A 12708-nucleotide genomic window follows, 5' to 3' on the forward strand; every position below is an offset into this window, starting at 1 on the left:
GCATGCTGTGGGTATAGCCGAAAAAAAAAAAAATTTACTGTTATAATACTGTTACAAAGTGAAAGTACAAGGAATCTAAACCCTTTAATCTGGAAAACAAGTAAGATTGACATTTTTACCCCAGGAAAAAAAATTTCATAAATACCACAGTTGAAAGGTTTCTTTAGAAGATACATTTCATTGCATTGCTAAAATTACCAAAGAAGAAATCCAAACTTCATAATAATGCTAGAAAGTAAAAATGAAACAGTTACTCTATTTCTGTAATGCTGCAAGTCAAACAGGAATATAGTGAGTGTCACTCTTCTCTAGCCCTGTTTCAGTTTTGACATAGAATTGCACAATATTTCTTGTGTGAACTGCAGGATATAGCTTAAAGCACCAAAAACAGTTAACCAGCCCCAGTTAGCACACATTACCCACTGGACTTTCTGAATCTATCATCCCAACAACATTAGGAGGCTGGTATTCTCTCTTTTAAAAAAAAAAAAAAAATACCCTTTGTTGGAGTATAGTTGACTTACAATGTTGTGTTAGTTTCAAGTGTATTATAAGTGAATAAGTTTTACAGATGTATGTATTCATTCTTTCTCAGATTCTTTCCCATATAGGCTATTACAGAGTATTGAGTAGAGTTCCCTGTGCTGTACAGTAGGTCCTTGTTACTTACTGACTTTGAAGGCAGGTATTCTTAGATCCATTTTACAAATGAGGAAGCAAGAATATAATACACAGCCCACGGTCCCTCAGCTGATTAAGCTAGATTTCATCCCAGTTACAGGAGCTGTCTTGTGGCACAGCTCCTGGGACAGTTCCTCCATGTAGCAGGTACTCAGTGTTGTTGAATTGGAAGGAGGGGAAGGAAGCAAATACTATAAGCTTACTAACCCTCTGCAGTGCCCAAGTGTGATTCCCTGATGTGCTGCTTAGAAGAGTTACTTAATCTCTCTGAGGCTCATTTTTTAAATATTTGAAATGAGGGCATTTTGATAACCTCATGATTGTTAAAAAGACTGAATGAGACCATATAAGGTACTTCTCTCAGTATTAGTGTTTCTGATCAGTGTTTCATACCCAGGCAGTCATTACCTTTATTCAGGGTGTTTAGAACATTTGCATTTAATGTGATTATTGATGTTCTTAGGGTAAATCATCTTGCTGTTTGTTTTCTATTTGTTCCATTTGTTCTTTTCTGTATTTCTTTCTTTTTTCTTTTTTTTTTTTTTTTTTTAAGGCCACACCCACAGCATATGGAGGTTCCCAGGCTAGGGTCACCACAGCCACAACAACTCAGGATCTGAGCCTTGTCTGCCACCTACACCACAGCTCATGACAACACCAGATCCTTAACTCATGGAGCGAGACCAGGATAGAACCTGAGTTCTCGTGGATACTAGTCAGATTCGGTTGCACCAAGCCACGAAGGCAACTCCCATTTTGGGTTTTTATTTTGTTTTAAGTTTTATTGAAATATAGTTGATTTACAAGGTTATGATAATTTCTGCTGTACAACAGAGTGATTCAGTTGTACATATGTACACTTCCATTCTCCTTCAGATTCTTTTCCCACATAGATTATCACAGAATATATTGGGTAGAGTTCTCTGTGCTGTAAAGCAGGTCCCTGTTGGCCAATCATTCCACGTACCCAGTGTGCACTTGCCAGTCCCAAAGCCCCAGTCCATCCCTCCTCCATACCTGTCCCCTTTGCTAACCATAAGTTTGTCAAAGACTGTGAGTCTGTTTCTGTTCTGAAAATAAGTTCATTTGTATCCTTTTTATTTATTTATTTATTTATTAGGGCCACAGGTGTGACATGTGGAAGTTCCCAGGCTAGGGGTCAAATTGGAACTACAACTGCTGCCTTACACCACAGCCACAGCAATGCCAGATCTGAGCCTTGACTGTGACCTATACCATAGCTTGCAGCAACACTTGATCCTTAACCCACTGAGCAAGGCCAGGGATCAAACCCATACCCTCATGGGTACTAGTCAGGTTCATTTCCACTGAATCACAATGGGAACGTCTATATCCTTTTTTTCAGTTCCACATATAAGTGATATCATATGTTTGTCTTTCACTTTCGGAATAACTTCACTTAGTATGATAATTTTTAGGTCCATCTGTAGTTCTGCAAATGGCATTATTTCATTCTTTTTGATGGCTGCATAATATTCCATTGTGTATATGTGCCACATCTTCTTTATCCATTCCTCTGTTGATGGACATTTAGGTTGCCTCCATGCCTTGGCTGTTGTATATAGTGCTACAGTGAACATTGGGGTACATGTATCTTTTCAAGTTATGATTTTCTCTGGATAGATGCCCAGGAGTGGGATTGCTGGATCATATAGCAGTTCTATATTTAGTTTTCTGGGGAACCTCCATATGGTTTTCCAGTGGTTGTACCAACATACATGCCCACCAACAGTATATGAGGGTTCCCTTTTCTCCACACCCTCTCCAGCATTTATTGTTGTAGACTTTTTCATGATGGCCATTCTCACTGGTATAAGGCAGTATCTCATAGTGGTTTTGATTTGCATTTCTCTAATAATTAGTGATTGTTGATTTGCTTTCTTTTGGATTATTTTTTATGATTCTATTTTATCTCTTTTGTAGACTTTTTAGTTGTAACTTTTTTATTTCAGTGATTGCTTTAGGGTTACAGTATACACATCTTTAACATATCCATCTACAGTCAAGTGATACGTCACGTAATGTATAGTTTAAGAACCTTACAATGAGGAGTTCCCATCATGGCTCAGTGGTTAATGAATCTGACTAGCATCCATGAGGACGCAGGTTCGATCTCTGGCCTTGATCAGTGGGTTAAGGATGCGGCATTGCTGTAAGCTGTGGTGTAGGTCACAGATGCAGCTCCTGCATTGCTGTGCCTGTGGTGTGGGCCAGCAGCTACAGCTCCCATTGGACCCCTAGCCTGGGAACTTCCACATGCCACAGGTGTAGCCCTAAAAGGACAAAAAAATAAAAAATGAAAAAATAAAGGACAGAGAGTTCCCACTGTGGTACAATGGATCGGCAGAGTCTCTGCAGCACCAGGCCACAGGTTCAATCTCCAGCCCAGCACGGTAGGTTAAGGATCTGGCATTGCTGCAGCTGTGGCATAGATCGCAGCTGCAGCTTGGATCTGATGCCTGGCCCAGGAACTCCGTATGCTATGGTGTGGCCAAAAAATAAAAATAAATAAAGGACAGGAGTTATCTTGTGACTCAGGGGGTTAAGGATCCCGTGTTGTCACTATAGCAGCTTGGGTCACTGCTGTGGCACAGCTTTGAGCCCTAGCCCAGGAACTTCCACATGCTGCAGGCACAGCCAAAAAATAAATAAATAAATAATTAAAAAATAAAAGATAAACAGATTAAAAGTAAAAGGGTAGCAAAAGATACACTAGTCAAAAGAAAGCAGGAGTGGTTAAATTAATATCAGGCAAAGTAGATTTCAGAGCAAGAAATATCACCAAAGATAAAGATTATTTCATTATGCTAAAGGGATCAGTTCATCAAGAGGACATAAAAATCCTAAATGCTTATTTGCTTAGCAACAGCTTCAAAATGCTTGAAGCAAAAACTGCTAAAATCATAAGGAGACATAGACATATAAGCAATTATAGAGGTTCCCATTGTGGCGCAGCAGAAATGAATCTGACTGGCAACTATGAGGTTGCGGGTTCAATCCCTGGCCTTGCTCAGTGGCTTAAGGATCCGGTGTTGCCGTGAACTGTGGTGTAGGTCACAGATGCGGCTCGGATCTGGTATTGCTGTGGCTGTGGTGTAGGTCAGCAGCTGTGGCTTCCGATTCAACCCCTAGCCTGGGAACCTCTATATGCCATGGGTGCAGCCCTAAAAAGCAAAAAACTAAATAAAAGATTTTAAGTCATACAAAGTATGTTCTCTTGACCACAATGGAAATAAATTAGAAACCAATAAACAGTGAAACTAAATAGCACTTTTAAAAGGTTAGATGATTTCTAAGTCAGGTGTCTGGGGAAGTGAATTGGGGAGCAGAAAGGAAGTTATCAGAATGTTGTGGAATGGGAGTTCCCATTGTAGCTCACTGGGTTAAGAACCCAGCTAGCATCCATGAGGGTGTGGGTTCAATTTCTGGCCTCGCTCAGTGGGTTAAGGATCCTGCATTGTCATGAGCTGTGGTATAGGTCACAGACGCGGCTCAGATCTGGCACGATGTGGCTGTGGTATAGGCCATCAGCTGCTGCTCCAGTGTGACTCCTCACCTGAGAACTTCCATGTGCCACAGGTGCAGCCATAAAAAGAAAGGAAAAAATTTTAAAGAAAAAAGAAAAGAATGTTGTGGAATGATGTTATGAAGAATGAGCCTCATTCTGCTTTTGCCTCCCCACTGCAACCCATGCTTCACATTGCTAACAGTGTGATCCTTGCACAGTTAAATCTGATGATCAGGTCTGTTTAGTGGCTCTGCATCAGGGGCAAAATTAAATCCAAAATCTTTGCAACATAGTTTCTGTTCAACCCTCCAACCTCTCTTCTCACTGTCTCACTTCTCACTTCCTAGTGATAGGGATGAAGGAGGCACAGATGTAGAAATCCCAATAAGGGACCATAGGTAGGGAAACCAGGGACTCTAAGTTAATAACTGCTCAAGAGGGCCATCAGAACAAGTTAGGCTGACTAGTAGAGGTGCTAGATAGGCCTCAAGTCATTGGGTGGGAGATGGGGTGAGGCCTGCATTCAGGTTTAGACCAAGGGCAGGAGTTTGGGGACCGCCCTTCTGCTGATTTGAATAAGTAAGTAACATGACAGTCCTAGTCTGACCTTATAGGGTCAAATACTCTCTTATAGAATACTGAGGAGGAGCCGCTACTTGAAAAGAAGAAAGAAGAAGAGGCGGTCTTTTCCCACCCTTACTCCCCTTGGATGATACAACTGTACCCCACTTAATCCTCAGGGCAGAACCTCCTTGCCTGCCCGATTGTGTCTCTCACAGGCATCCTCTATCTTTCTTTTTTTTTTTTTTTAAGGGCCACACCTGCAACATATGGAGAGTCCCAGGCTAGGAAATTCCCAGCCACCAGCCTACACCATAGCCACAGCAACACCAGATGCGATCTGTATTTGCAACCTATACCACAGTTCATGGCACGGGGCCAGGGATCAAACCTGCATCTTTACAGAGACTATGTCAGGCGCCTAACCTGCTGAGCCACAACAGGAACTCCGTGTCATATATCTTAATAAATCTATTTTTGCTTATCGCTTTGTCTCTAGCTGAATTCCTTCTGCGCAGAGTCATAAAGAACCTGAACTTCAGTTAAGTCTAGACACTGGGTGAGTGATTCTAATTTGAGTGATTCTGATTTAAAACTGTGGGTTCAGGTCCCAATCTGGGTTCTGGTTAGGTTCAGGCCATTAGTGCTGTCACTTTCACTAGTGCATTCTTTTTTTTCTAATAATGATTTTTTTTTTCATCATAGCTGGTTTACAGTGTTCTGTCAATTTTCTTCTGTACAGCATGGTGACCCAGTTAACACATACATGTATAGATTCTTTTTTCTCACATTATCATGCTCCATCATAAGTGACTAGATACAGTTCCCAGTGCTGCACAGCAGGATCTCATTGCTACTCCATTCCAAAGGCAATAGTCTGCATCTGTAACCCCAAGTTCCCAATCCATCCCACTCTAGTGCATTCTTTTCTATTACAGCATTTATTTGCTTCTCTGTCTCCACCGCAAGGCTAGAGAACAAGATTCATGTCTTTTTCATTTTTGTATCTCTGTCTAGTGTAGTGCTGAGCACAGGGCATCCTTCCAAGAAAAAATTAGCTGAATGATAATAGGAGTTTATTAAACATTTTCTTTGTCCTCTCAAAAAGAAAATTAGTTGTTGCAAAATAAGGAAATTGCTTTCTTTTATAATCAGAAACATTTTTTCCCCAAAAAGTCCTTTGTTAAAATTCAGCCTTTGCACAACCTCGCTCTAAAATTTCAAAGGCCTTAAGGCAGTGATTTTCAGTCTCTTCAAAGTAGTAAGACCCTGTCATTTTCTGTCTCTGCATTTGTGTCTCACCTCACTGTCTCATCTCTTGCTGAAATGTTCTTTTTAAACTAATAGCTTAATAAATTGCTAAGCAGTTTTCATCAGACCCATTAGGACAATGGGCCATATCCATTTGTGGAGCTGGACATTCAAGAAATCTGATCCAGTATTTGGAAAATCATTCCTGAGCTCAGAGTTGGCTCCAACTGGCACCTTCTGGCATTTGCATGTGGGTGGGAAATGTGGAATGCTTTGAAAGCTGAATGGATTTGTCAAGTTTTAAAATTCCCTTATGGCTAGAGGGAAACCGCATTCATTGTTTAAAAACACCATTGTTTGTTTTTTCTGCTTTTTTGTTCTTTGGAACCTGAATCTGCAAAAACATTCATGCCCAGCATTTTGCTTCATGCACCTCTCCCTACTACATTTCTGGAGGATGTGAGTGGTGTGGAAAGCTTTTTGTTGTGATTAGAATGTTCCAAACAAATTGAAAAACTCCCTTTTAATACTCATACCAAATTTTTTGGGAACAGACCCTATGTCTGTCACTGTAGCAGAAAGTAGATTTGCCAGGAGTGTGAGTCCTGGAAGCAGATTTCCAAGGCTCAGATCCCTGTTTTTCCATTTCTTGGCTGTGATACCTTGGACGAGGTCACTGAACCTCTCTGTGCTGCCTCAGTAGCCTGGTCTATTCCATAGGAATAAGAATAGAGCCTACATCCAAGAGTTGTTTGAAAAAATAGTAGGTTAATTCACGCTTAAAAGTGTAACAGGGAGTTCCCTTTGTGTCTCAGCAGGGAACCCAACATAGGGATCTGTGAGGATTCGGGTTTGATCTCTGGCCTCACTCAGTGGGTTAAGGATACGTCCTTGCCACAAGCTGCAGCGTAGGTTGCAGATGCAGCTCAGTTCCCATGTTACTGTGGCGTAGCGGCAGCTGCAGCTCCAGTTCAGCTCCTAGCCTGGGAACTTCCATATGCCACAGGTGCAGGCATATAAAAAGGGAGAAAAAAAAAAGTGTAACAGGCACAGAGTAAGTGAACTACAGAATTTAGTTAAGCTGGTAGCCAAAGTTATTGTTGTCGTTATCAGCATTATTAAGCAACTGAATATAGAGTTCCCATATCTGATTATGAAACCACGAGAGGGAGTTGCCCTAGCGGCTCAGCAGTTAACGAACCTGCCTAGCTGGGTTCGATCCCTGGCCTGGCTCAGTGGGTTAAGGATCCGGCATTGCCGTGAGCTGTGGTGTAGGTTCCAGATGCGGCTGGGATCTGGCGTTGCTGTGGCTGTGGCGTAGGCTGGTGGCTACAGCTCCGATTTGACCCCTAGCCTGGGAACCTCCACATGCCGCAGGTGTGTCCCTAAAAAGACAAGAATAAAAGAGAGGAAGGAAGAAAGAAACCACAACAGTTCGACAGCCAGATTCAGGATGGTACCACCTCAGAAACATGTGACTCCACCATTGCCTGATTGCCCAAAATAAAGAGCACTGCCCTGGGAGAAGGTCATTTGAGGCCATGCAAGGTACTTTCCAGAGGCTCCAGCTCCACTGCCATTACTGGGACCTCCTCATTTCTCTCCTCCTTTAACTCAACAGCATCCTCCCTTCTAGTCTCTTGCCTACCTATCGCTCTCCTTTCCATGCCCCTCTCCCACCTCAATCCTTTTTCTCCACAGCAGATAGAGTGATTTCTAATATAATTTCTTTGATCTCACACACTTGCTTTCATAAACCCTCAGTGACATCCTTTGACACAATATAAAGCCTGAAAGCTTTGGTGAAGCATGAGGACCTTTGGGATCTGACCCCAGCAAACCTCTCCACCCTCTTCTCCCACCTCTCATCCCTTCGTGTGGGGCCCTGATGCACTGATCGTAGTTCCCCAGCCCACCTTGTTCTTATCACTGGCCTATCCACATATTGCTCTCATTGCTCAGAATACTCACCCCTTTCATCAGGATAAACTTACCCTCAGGGTTCACCTGTGGTTGGTGTCTTGTTCTTCCAGCTCCCCACCCCCAATTTTGGATTTAGAGCATCCGGAATTGATGCTCCTTGAGGCAAGGACCGTGTCTGTGTCTGAGCTTATACCTAATTGCCTGGCAGATATATGTTTATTAAATATATGTTGAATTAGGAGTTCCTGCTGTGGCTTAGCGGCAACGGGTTAAGACTCCAACTGTGTCAGTTCGGGTTACTGAGGAGGCACGAGTGTGATCCCTGCCCTAGTGCGATGGGCTAAAGGATCTGGTGGTGTTGAAGTCACCATTTAGATTCAAGCCCTGGCCTGGGAACTTCCATATGCCTCAGGTGCGGCCCTAAAAAAAAGACACACACAAAAAACAATAATAATTAAAAAAAATAAAAACCAGTTGTGAAATAAAATGTTTGTAAGCAATCCAAACTACTATGAGTACCACCTCACATCATTCAGAATGGCCATCCTTAAAAAGTCAACAAATAACAAATGCTGGAGAGGGCATGGAGAAAGGGAATCCTGCTACATTGTTGGTGGGAATGTAAATTGGCGCAACCACAATAGAAATCAGCATGGCGTTTCCTCCAAAAACTAAAAATAGAGTTGCTATATGATCCAGCTATCCCACTCCTGGGCATATATGCGGACAAAACTATAATTCAAAAAGATAATATGCACCCCGGAGTTCCCGTCGTGGCTCAGTGGTTAACGAATCTGACTAGGAACCATGAGGTTGTGGGTTCGATCCCTGGCCTCGCAGTGGGTGAAGGATCTGGCGTTGCCGTGAGCCATGGTGTAGGTTGCAGACACTGCTTGGATCCCACGTTGCTGTGGTTCTGGTGAAGGCCGGCAGCTATAGCTCTGATTAGACCCCTAGCCTGGGAACCTCCATATGCCAGGGGTACGGCCCTAGAAAAAGCAAAAAGACAAAAAAAAAAAAAGAGATACATGCTCCCCTGTGTTCATAGCAGCACTATTCATAATAGCCAAGACATGGAAACAACCTAAGTGTCCATCAAGAGATAAATGGATAAAGAAAATATTTTATATATATTTTCATACAATTGAATATTACTTGACCATAAGAAACAATGAAATAATGCCATTTGTAGCAACATGGATGGACCCAGAAGTTATAGTACTTAGTGAAGTAAGTCAAACAAAGAAAAATAACATATAACTTGTACACAAAATCTAAAACATGACACAAATGAACCTGTCTACGAAACAGAAACAGACTCACAGACTAGAGAACAGACATGTGGTTGCCAAGGGAGAGTTGGTGGGGGAGGGATGATTGGGAGTTTATGGTTAGCAGATGCAAACTATTATAAATAGAATGGATAAACAAGGCCCTACTGTCTAGCACAGGGAACCATATCCCATATCCTGTGATAAGTTCCATAATGGAAAAGAATATGAAAGAGTGTGTGTGTGTGTGTGTGTGTGTGTGTGTACATATATAACTGAATCACTTGGCTGTACAGCAGAAATTAACACAACAATGTAAATCAACTATACTTCCATAAAATAAATTTGAAAGAAAGAGAAAGACAAAAAATCACAGACTCTGAAAATAAACATGCGGTTACCAAAGAGGACATAGGGGAGGGATGGACTGGGTTTGGGGGATCAGCATATGCACACTGTGACATATGGAATGACTGGCCAGGGGGCCCTGCTGGAGACACAGGGAACTCTACCCAGTATTCTGTGATCATCTATATGGGGAAAGAATCTGAAAAAGAATGGATGTGTGTATGTGTATAACTGAATCACTTTGTTGTGCAGCAGACATTATCACAACAATGTAAAGCAACTATACTTCAAGAAAACTTTACAAATGAAAAAAGGTGCTTTTAATTTAAAAAAGAAAGAGAGAAAACATTTGAAGGTAGTTTGATGAATTAGCCCATGTGACTCACATGAGGTAGAGGGTTTTGTGCTTCCACAGCCCCACCGCCTCCAGCCGTCTCCCTTCTGCTGGTCAGTGGAGGCTCTGATTGGCCACAAATAGGTGTTTCTTTTCAAGTCAATGTCATTTTGAAAGTCCCCTCCCACACATCTGTAGGAGCCGTTTGAGACACATTTGCAGGGCCATCTTAGTTCTAGAAGCATCAAGCATTTCGAACCCTTGGAACCAGCACCCCGAAGAGTTTTAACTCAGCATCCAGGGAGGAGAGGCTTTTCAAAGCTGAGCACCTCCTTTGATTCATTTTGGCTTGACATTTTCTCTGCCTTCCATCAGTAGACTCGGCATTTTTTTTTTCTGGCCCAGACCCATGCAAACAAGAGACTGGAGCTTCTCTAATAAGCTAAGAAAAAACACATTTTAAAAATAACACGAGCAAATGAATTCATTCTGGCAAAAGCAGCCCAGCTACGTAAAATAAGCTTCAGAGTTTCACAATAGCAGGTCCTGAAAACGTAAACAACCCCAGGGTCCACGTGAGCTGAGCCATTTGCCAAAGAAAGAGTCTCCAGCCCAAATTCTGCCAGAATAAAGAACACCTTATAAAACTAGGAGCCAGTGGTGATCATGTGAAAACAAGATGGAGGGTGGAGGGGTGGGACTTAACCCAAGGAAAATAAGTCTCATGACTAGACACTCAAAATGTTGGCTTTCCAAACCAAAGCTAGGATGATGAGGGATGGGGGGAAGGAGGGGTAACAACAGCCTATGCCTCAGGCCCTTGCTCAGACCCCACCAGGCCCCTGGCTTCCCAAGGGAAAGCCAGAGTCTGCTCACTCTCATGAAGTCAGAGGAAGCCCCTGCAGGTTTTACCATGTGTTCTGTTGACAAGATAATGGTTCCATTGAAACTGTAATAACACACTTGGCCAAAGAAGCCCACACTATTATAGTAACTTCATATCCAGCCTGAGGTTTTTTTTTTTTTTTGAGCATAATAATATGTTCTTTCTAACGAGGCCCATACTGTTCTAAGGAACTTATGCAGAGTTTCATCTCTGTACTAGAACAATACCTGCTATAAATAATAAATACAGTGATCATCATTTTATGTTTGAATAACTCCCTTCCTGCCCCCCCCCCCAAAAAAAAAGAAAGAAAGAAAAAGCGACTCTCATTTCTTAGTAGAGGTGAGGTCCTTTCTATGCTGGAAGCACAGTGCTAGAATTCACATCTTAGAACACACAGAACTTGGGAGAAATTCAGAGAAAGAGCACAGGAATCATTTTTAAAGTCTAGAAAACGCAATTTATAGAAAAGGGTTGAAGAACTTGCCATGATATGTAGTAAACCTTAATATTATATTTCAGGTATACAAAGGATCATGCTCAAATTAGCAACATGTATTGAGTAATGGCTGTGTGCCAGTTCCTCATTTAACCCTCACGACAACCTCAGAATGTGAATATCCTCATGGTTCATCATGAGGACACTAAAACTTAGCTTAAATGATTGTCCAAATGCGACAGGCATTTTCCACAAACACCCTGCTTTTTTCTCTCTCCCTCCCTCCCTCTCTCTTCTCTCACCTGGATAATACGTTCTCTTTTGGTGGAACTCAGGCATGACCACCTGACCAGCCAACGAAATTTGAGAGACAGGTGTCACTTTGAGACAGAGGGTGAGAACCAGTATGAGCCTGGCCTCCTAACTCTGGCACCACGACCACAGCGTGACCATTGCGTTCTGGAAAGTCGCTGCTTCACAGCCTTGGTCCCACAGTAGAATCAACAGGAGCAGAGCCGCTGCCCCACCCCCATCAACCCAACATGAGCCAGTGCCATGAGCAAGACATTAACCTTCCAGTTTTAAGCCACTGAACTTGGGAGATTGTTTCTGCAGCAAAACCCGACTGTTAGACCAAGTCACCCAGCTGACTAGAACTTGACCTGCCTCTATTACCCACAACTGATGTTGGCTAGCATGCTGTGCTGCCTTCCAGGTAGAGCATGGCTAGGTGTCTTCTACCTAATATGAGAAGAAGGAAAACAACAACGAAAAAGGTCATTATCTCCAGTAACAGGAATTGAGATTCCCCAGGGGCAGTCAAGACTGACCGATAAAGAGAAATGAGGGTAGACAGGGGAACCTCTAGTGAAGATTTACTCAGAAGAGACAAACAGATCATGTTTTGATGTATCTTCCTCGAGGCATGTTGAATGAACATTTTGCATAGATTTTCTCAAAGAAGGCTCTCCCTAAGGGAAATTGTTTTCTTTTCTTTTATTCGCTTTTTAGGGCCACAATGCAGCATATGGGAGTTCCCAGGCGAGGGGTCAGGTGAGAGCTGTAGCTCCTGGCCTACACCATAGCAACGGGGGATCCAAGCCACATCTGCAACCTACACTACAGCTCACGGCAACGCCAGATCCTTAACCCACTGAGCAAGGGATCAGGGATCGAACCCGCATCCTGATGGAGCCCCAACAGGAATTCCAAGTGAAAGTTTCTTAATAGAGTTAGTTCCTGGCTTGGAATTGTTTATTCTGCATCAGGATCTCTTTCTCTGGTTTAGTCTCTTTTCTTCCAGACCTCACACAGGAACCTTCTCCCTTACTAGTCTACACACAGGATGGTCTTCATTTCCAGCCTACCAGGAACCCAGGGAGCTTGGTTTGGACTCCCCCCAGGACAAGGATTCGCAGGTAGTTTGTTTTGGGGGGAGGTGATTCCAAGAAGCAGAAGTGAGAGAGCAGGCTGACTGAAAGCAGA

The sequence above is a fragment of the Sus scrofa genome, chromosome 10 (genome assembly GCF_054392235.1).
Source record: "Sus scrofa isolate SSC_HxYL_T2T_F1_AM1 chromosome 10, Sscrofa_HxYL_maternal_Yorkshire_Landrace_v2.0, whole genome shotgun sequence".
NCBI classification, from domain to species: Eukaryota; Metazoa; Chordata; class Mammalia; order Artiodactyla; family Suidae; genus Sus; species Sus scrofa.